Genomic DNA, 9,343 nt, shown 5'->3' on the forward strand with positions numbered 1-9,343 from the left:
ACAAAATCTATTGGCGCTCGACACACGGGACAATTATCTTCCCCCTTTTCCAATTTATATGCGCACGATAAACAGCAGCAGCAATGTCCCGTTCTACCATGAACAAAGGTTGCGCTCTTTCTTTTAGAAAGACAAATTATGCATTTGTCCTCGTCCTCTAGGTCATCATCGTCATCACTAAAAAAATCACGATCAATCAGCGCTCTTGTCCTCGTCGTCCTCTTCTCATCGTCGTACTCCTCTTCCTCTTCTTCCTCCTCTTCCTCCTCATCGTCGTACTCCTCTTCCTCTTCCTCCTCTTCCTCCTCTTCCTCCTCTTCCTCCACATCGTCGTACTCCTCGACATCATCTATGTCCATATATGTCCATATTTCATACGGACCCGTGGCGACTGCATAGACGCGCGCTTCTATTATGGGAGTTGCATAGTATCCGAGTCCGACTCCTCCGGTGCGTAAGACACTTCGAGCTTTTACGTGTTCTATAATATCATCATAGGATTCATGATCAGAGTCCGGACCGATCCCCTCAAAGTCATCATATTGTAGTTCCAATATTTCGACCATGTTCAGTAATTCTTCGCAACAAGATCTGCTGGATGCGGAATTCAGGCATGGGTCTATTGTGCGGCCGAAATATTCGTCCGCCCAGGAGCCGAATCTTTCGGAGAACTGTCGGTTTTCGTCATCTGTAAATCTCGAAGTCATGGTTGGATATGATATGATATGATATACGATATAGGAATCTTTAACCCAATTTTTATAGATCGTATTTGAGGTTAGCGATCCGCACGCCATGGATATCTCCACCCACCGATATTTGTTACCCGTCCGAGTAACAAAAATGCGCACAATCACTTAGATCTCTTGTCGTTATAACGTTTTTGACATTTCAGGTACGCCTCCCTGTTTTTCTCCCTCCAGCCGGTGCAGTATCCATACCATTCCCGCTTGGTATCCAGATCAATGGTGTATGTCGGATCCAGATCATTCTTCTCAATCACCTCAATCAGCCTGACCTTTTTCATCGCGCAAATATACTTCACCCCACGAGCTTTGGCAATCTCTCGCAACTCTCGCAGTTTCATCAATTTATAGTCTGGTGTGGTATTCATGTCCGACATATTATGGCATATACATGTACGGCTAAAAACTTTAAGCACTTTTATCGTACCACACGAAATATGCGAGCGGCGTACATGCACACATCACTAACCTTGATTTACGGTCCTTCTGAGGCTTTGAACCTCGTCCATTAGACTTTTTTCAAACTGGTTGCGAGTTTCGCTCTCCATCTTTCTGTCGGTTTTCGTCATCTTGTCCAGAGCTTCGTAGTATATACCGCTCAGGGTTTGAAATTCAATGTGACTAATGTCGTCATTATTCAGAGCCCGCGAGACGGAGTTTTCAAACACGGCGATGGCGGACGTCGCAACATCATATAATTTCATGACCTTGTCAAGTTTGCTCCGATATCTTTTAATCAGGGCCATGACGGAGCCCGTGAAAATGGTTCCGGACAGTGCTACGGCTCCCAATCCCACGGAAGCGGGGATTCCGATGAGCGTGGCACCGGTTACCACCGAACCTATGCCCGAAGCGACGGTTAGGGCCGTGGCGCTGGCATTTAAAAGCACCAGTCTGTGCAGCGTCTTGTTATATTTCTCATATTTTGTATTGAACTTATCGCGTAATTTTCTAAGCTCCCCAAGTTGAGAGTTCACAGTATTAGTATTAAACTTGTCCTGCTCGCTCGAATACTCGGGAGCCGTGGGTAGCTTCGGATAAATCTCTGCCATTGTGTGGTTACTACAAAGAAAAAAACTTTACTCTAAATAACCTATATCCAGTTTATCCAGATCCTTGAGAGTTCTATGATACGTATCACACAAATTCTCAAAATCGGCTCTACAGATCCGAGTGTGCCAGAGTAGCGTTTTATCGAAAACATCGATGGCATTTTGCACAACGCGATATGCGGCTCTTAATTTGATAAGTTTCTCCCGATATGTCCTAACATATTGGGCGGTAACCGCATAGGAAGCCGAGCCCAATAGACACATACCCGAATTCCACATGTAATTTCCATGGGTACCGCCCAAATTTCTAATAATGGTCACCGCGGTCGCTATCGAGCCGGTAATTGCTGCGGTTCCGGATAATCCCTCCAGAATCGACCATATGATCAGAGATCCTCCGTGTTCGTGTGTCCTGTCTTGGAACTTGCCTCGTAATTTCACCAGCTCCTCAAGTTGGGAATTGGATATATCCGTTTTAAACACTTCTTCTCTGGTACTAGAACTCTCTGCCATTTCTATTATATTAGGAAAAAACTATCCTTTAAATAAAATAATGGCGGACATTGATATTGATCCGTTTGGTGACCACGACCAACCCGACGAGGGTACCGATGACTCCACACCTCTGGTACCGAGGGAACGCACACGAGTACAGATACATACTCCCGAAGAGGAGACATCATTCGGTGGAGAAACCTCTCTGCGCTCCAGAGTTACCAGTGATCTGGTTAAATCGCTCTATGAGAAGCTACTAACTATATATCCAAACGAGAACCCGAGCGTGATACATACCGATCTGTTTGAGTCTCGTGGTCGTGAATTATACTACAAGGGTGATAACAGACCTCTGACAAGTGACGGATCTCTAAGGACCGTCGGCACCATTGCGGATATACTGGGCAAGAAAAGGCTGCGCGGTTTGGGGTTCGATATACCGAAAGGTAGTATAACCCCCCGACAGGCCGCTAGGCTAAACAAAATAGAAGAGAGACTACCGTCACCGGATAAAATAGAGAATGCGACCGATATAGAATTAGAAACCATGTCTGGAGATGTTGTGAACAGTGCGGAAGATTTAATTTCATTGGTCAAACAACAATCTGTAGACCATGAAGCAACCCAGACCGGTGATCTATTTGAATATCCTATGCGTGAATTGCTAGGATTGGATAGATCATTGAGAAACATAAGAGGAAGTCTTCAGGATGAAGTTGCAAAAAAGGTTCAGCTCGAACAGCATATTGACAGAGAAAAAAACAAGTTGGAAGAGATGGAAAACACACCAAATATGACCGAGGAACAACAAAATGAAGCGAAAGAAAGGTTGAAAGGTTTGCAAAATGAGTTGAAAGGTCGGCAAGAGATTATCGATATTCTCAAAGGTAAACTTAACAGTCAAATAAAAAGCATCAGGGAGACGATTACCAAAGTACTTGACAAAGAAACTACATTGGGTGAAAAGATACGAACGCTATTCCGTGAACAGGGTATCACCATCGTCAGTGTACTAACGGCATTTGGTATGGTTATCGGCCTTCTAGTTGAAACTTTGACACCAGGGGGTGGGGGGTCATCCACCGGTAATACAAAAAATCATGAAAAAACCGAAGGTGGTGCGAGGGAATGGATAAAGAACAAGCTGAGTGCGCTTGGATCTCTCCTGGGTAGATTAGCCGGTGCCGCAGCCGCATCACTGCCCGGTATAATTGGATCCATCGTATCATGGATCCTAAATAGAGCAAAGAAAGCCGTCGGTTGGTTGAGTCAAAACCTGTGGGCTTTGATAGTTGGAATCGGAGGTCTGATATACACCTACATGGTTACAAAGCGTTAGCTATTCCGAATATATGTTACATGACAAATGTAACATAATACCCGCGGCATAGTACTATTTTTCGAAATACCACACGGCGCCCCCGACACCAATCATGCTTAGCGCGATAAATGCCAATTCCCGTTCATGCTGGCCATTGCTGGGTGTATAAAAGTCGCTCAATACGGGCCTGCGCGGAATATCTGTGAGAGGTGATCCTCCAAATACTTTTTTATATTCCCGCATCGCGTCATCCAGCTCCGTGAATTTACCCTCGGCCTTCTTCTCAAGTCTGAGCTGCTTATTGATAAAGTCAACCCTCTCTTGTCTTTTACGTTGCCATATAACCTGAGCCTTCTGCAGCTGTTCTATGGCTAGATCATGCCGCTTCCGTTCCTTATCTATCCTATCCTTTGATAAACTTGAAAAGAGGTAGCTTGATCCGGTGAAGGCCAAAGCGTTCGCGAAGGCACCTCCCAACATCATTGCAATTGAAGCCATGTTTATATAATCCGGTATAATATAGTGGCGTTATTTTAATACGATAGCCTCGGAGTCTATGACATCAGAGTCGTCTATGACCTCGGTATCGATGTATTCCACCTTGGGTAAAATCCTCTCAACTTTCTTGCGCTGGCATAAAACCCAGACCAACCATTCCAGTATTCGCAACATTATATATTTATAGTTTCAGGTATAATTTTTTGCTTAACTAGATATTCTCTTGTCATTTCACTTGCGGCGACTATGGCTACAAGCTTTCCGGTATCTTCCAGGTCAAATTTCTGAATTGAGGGTGGTGTCATTTTTAATACCTTTTTCCCGAGCATTGAATAGCCTACGGCGAAAACGCATACGACCGATGCCTTATAAATATCGTTTACTATACTTTTCTTATCCATGTTTATATACTTCGAGATTATAATATCGCGATATTATCCCTTTATTCCATTTCAAGTTTACTCCTAGTTTTTTTAGTGTCCGATGGAGCTCTCGGCGGGGTATCCTTCACCTTACTCTGCGAGGTGTTGTTCCTCATCACCACCAACGCTCCAATTATTACCATGACTATAACACCGCCGCCCATTATTGCGTAGTTGTTAACCCCACCTTTGGGACCATCTGTCACAGAATCCTCAATGACAATATCCTTAGGATCCTCCAACTGTGTCTGGGGTGCTGAGTGTGTCTGAGGTGCCGGCTGGGTTTGTGTCTGAGGTGCCGACTGTACCTCCGTCTGTGCCATGAGCAATCTTTTATAATCCTCCCTCTTTTTACGGTTGTATTCGGCCAGTCTCTTACCCGCCTCAACCTTTTTAGGGTTCTTCGTTGTCACCTGAACTGGAGTATCCGACATCTTTAGTATCCGTATCGATATTGTTTAAATTTTTTCCCGCGATATAATGCCTACCTGTTATTAAACCTACACTGATTGGTGATAGTAGTGATCCGAACTTATAATATAAATCACATGTGAACCTTTGGAGTGCCGAGTTTAGGAATGGATCATTCTCCAGGTCATCACTCAGAGCTTTTTGATTTTTTATACCCAGGGCTGTACAGGCGCCCATGGAGTACATGTGGATTATTGACTGTCCTAAAGACTTAACCATTTGACCGGATAGTTTAGCCTCGTATATGGTGAACAGTTTATCCACCTCATCATTCTTGAGCTTCTGTATCTCCACCTCCGTATACATCTTACCAAGATATAACTTGCTATTCCCGGTCAGCACGCACTCGAGCAATTTCTGTCTCTTCCCATCATCCCGTTCGTCCCGTTCATCGATAAAAATTAGGTTGTCAATTACCGTTTCAGCCATTTTCAATAGCCATAGGTATTTTTTAATACAAAAAAGACAGAAACTAACCAATACCAGCAATAGCACTACAGCTATCACCAGTAATATGAAATTTATATATTCTATCATTATAGGATAGTACTGTAGTTTTCCTATAGATTTGTTACAAGACTCTTGTAACAAAAAACGTCCAATCTAGCAAATCACGTGAGTTCTTGGATGTTCCATCCTCATGACTAAATGTGTATATTTTCCATCTTTTAGCCTTTCCTTAACCTTCTGGATCTCCGATGATTCAATGACATCATTCTCTTCGTGGATGGTTGCGAGATCATGTCTGTCCTTCGGATACCACACATATAACATTTTCGCCTGCCTTCGTAAGTTCTTCGGTATCGCGGTGTATGATTGTGTGAGTAGCCACATGGTGTGGTTTCGATGCCGACCGCTGATGGCCAGCTCCAGAAGCGGTTGCCTCTTTTTGTCCAATTTCTCATCCGCGATGATGTCGTCGATCAGGAATAATGTTTTGTACCCGGCACAGAAATCCGTCATCTTTTGAATCCATTCATACAACATGCGCATGGGCTCAATTAGAATCACATATCTATCCCTCCAGAACCAGTTACTCCCCATATATGTCTTGTTCCATCTTAATGTTGGACATATAATCACAATGAAATCGAAGTGATCAAAGTATTCACTCTCCAGCAGTGTTACTACGCGTTTGGATTTTCCGCAGCCCGTGGGACCGACGAATAGTGCTGTGTGAGGATCTTTCATGTAGTCCATCTTAATATAGTACATCCATAATTTCACCGTTTTGAATATTTAATTGAGCATCCATGATTAGATATATGTAGGCGTTTAAGGATCCTGCGGTTTCGGCCGTCTTTTCAACTTGCAGTGTGATCCCCTCGCTCGCATTTTCAATCCGTCGGCCGGTCCCGTGCAGTGAGTTTTCATCTATGGTTCTGAAATCCAGCCATAGAGCATATTTCGTGGTTAGGTAGTCCGCGACCTTCACATCATGTAGTTGCAGATGTTTCTGTATTTCACCGGCGTTACCATCCCTTTGTTTGCCCTCCGCGAAATACTTGCATATTTCACCATAATGCTCAAACGGTTGCATCCCCTGAGCGAAAAGTTGGTTAGGCTTACCCTCAACTATGGAGGATACCTTTTTGATCTTGGGATTGTAGAACCTACCTGTATCTCGTTTGTAAGCTTTCTCTTCCTCAAACAGAACTAATATACCCTTCAGAGACTTGCACGGTGTATTGAACGACCAATTCCACGTTGTGTCTGACTTATCCACCCTAATTTGTCTATGTCTCAGAAACCTGTCGTAAAGTACGGCCATGTTTTGGTATTCATTTGAGATGAATCTGGCGAGTGTGGGTTGTGTCACAATCTCATATTCTAGAGATATGTTGGAGATTTTGTATTTAGCATCCGGCGCCGGTGCCGTGGCGGAACCCGAAGGTTTGGTAGGTGTTGATAATACTACCCTGTCATAATTGTTGAATGTTATCTCATAACACAGCCTATTACCTAATCCGGCCTGATAATAAGGAATCGTGCTATCCAACATTTCAAAATCTAGTGGTATGGTGAACTTGTTTTTGTATGCATCATAAATAGCTTTGTCCACCACCTCCGATGCGTCTTTATCCGCAGCTCCAACTCTCAGTTTCATACAGTTTTCTGTACACCCTTCATCAAAGATGATACCTTGTCTTATTGCATTTCTTTTTTCGGACTTGGTTAGCCATAAATCTCTGTAGCACCCGAAAAGATCAAAGTCATCAATGCTCAGAATCTCGGTACCCTCGAACTTGATAGCTAGCTTTTTAACAATTGCCCTCCCTATGTTAGAGACCAATGTTCTCTTCGTGTCGACTTTTGACTCGAGTTCAACGTCGAAACTTATTTTCGAAGTACCAGGAACAATGACATCATCGTTACCTAAATTAGGGAACCTAATCAGGAGTAACTGGTTCTGATCAATCTCACTCGGGTTGTGAGTGACAATTACTTTTTGATGCGTTCCTTTTACGCCATGTGCGATCCTAAGTGAACGCTCTGGGTTTAACTTTTTCCCGTATTCCATGCTATTCCATATTACTTTTATTTTATTTTACTTTAATTCGGTTAATGCTACGGTATCATCTGTACGCCGTATCTCTTATGTGAATGGTAACTGTTGTCTTCATACCACCCCATAGCACCTTACCATCCTGACCTGTGACTCTCATGGTAAGTGATTGAAGTAAACCTTTCTTTAGTTTCTTATATTGCGGATTTTTCGGTTCAATATATGTAAAATCACCACCATACTCGGATATATGATATGTCATCAGGTTGTTGCTATATTCACCATCTTTAAGATTTAACGAGTTATCCAATTCATTAAGATTAAAATGTAGTTCCGTTACACCCTCCATATTGAATATTTTACTCAACTTAGAGTTTCTAGCTAGTTGTGTTGATTTTATATCACCTCTCACGATTGAATTCAACTCCCTACCCGTGTAGTGCTGACCCTGTTGTAACCTAACCGTGGTAACTCCATCGGCCAAGGGTATATCTATTGGAGCTGTAGCTACATATGTGACATTATCTGAAAACGTCTCCACGATCGCAACCTCCTTTGTACCATGTGAATTGTCTATCGGTTGATACAAATAGATTTTCTTCTCGCTATTTACGTCCTTTATTGTGATATACATTATTATATTAGAGATTGTGAATATATTTAAATCAAAGAATGGATGACATTTTCAGATATAACCCGAATGCGGCATATAAGCCAAATGAGGGGCGGGATCTTCAAATATTGAGCGCTAGGGATCTGTACAAACAGGCCATTATTGTGTCTGAAAGTGGCTCTTTCCCCGCTTCCTTTCCTAATATTTTTACCAATTATGAACTTAGTCATAACGCGCAACGTATGAGAATTTGGAATGAGCAACCTTTTAGATTATGGCAAACCCAGCTAAATTTCGCCACTTGGTGCGCTTCAAGTGCCTGTGGGGTAAGTTCGGAACACCTGAAGGATGGTAGATCTATGGTCAGGTCAATATATCGTTTTCATGTGTATTATCACATTAGACGAATCATTAAGCGCCTACAGACACCTCTACCCTTTGAGGATAGCTTCAATCGATACGACAATCCCTATTCAAATGAGGAGTTTTTAAAAATCTGCGGCGATTATGGAGTTGATCCCAACCCCATGAAATACAGGGGTCAGAACTTTTTCAGCTCATATCAAAAAAGACGTAAAGAATATCCAACTCCGGGGTTAAGTTATTTCACAAACGACTCCATGACGCGGTGGATTGTGGAAAAATCCGATGGATTTACAAAAACGGGCCTTGTGAAGATCTCGAGCAGTGTCAGGGCCTATGCATATCTTGTTCTTAGTTCTCAAGCCTCAGCGCGATCCTCCATCCTCGGTAATGATTCAAGTGCTCTGACCGCCCAAAAAGTTTTTATGAATAACCTTGAGGACATTGTTAACCGTAGGGTCGATATTCAGGAGGACATTAAACGTTATCAGGATACGTTAAACTACGCTTCAAGTAAGGTTGATTATTCGGTTGGACAAGGTATTTATATGTTACCTAGTGACATGAATCTCAGAATTAAGACAGGGGTGGTGGGTTACAACAACAAGATTTTGATATCGGGTGAAGATCTTACCATTGGTATCAATCGAAAGGTCAATGTTACCGAATCACATAAGATAACTAAAAAGAAGCCGGTAACACCCGATCATCCTGATATCCATCCTGATAAACACATTACCGTACACCACGTGGATACTACAGATAAACACATTACTGCACCTTACCACAAAGATACTCCTCCTACACACGAAGATGAGAAGATCGCTCTTGTGATTGTTATGACAACGGGTTATTT

This window comes from Hydractinia symbiolongicarpus, chromosome 4, assembly GCF_029227915.1.
Source record: "Hydractinia symbiolongicarpus strain clone_291-10 chromosome 4, HSymV2.1, whole genome shotgun sequence".
Lineage (NCBI taxonomy): Eukaryota > Metazoa > Cnidaria > Hydrozoa > Anthoathecata > Hydractiniidae > Hydractinia > Hydractinia symbiolongicarpus.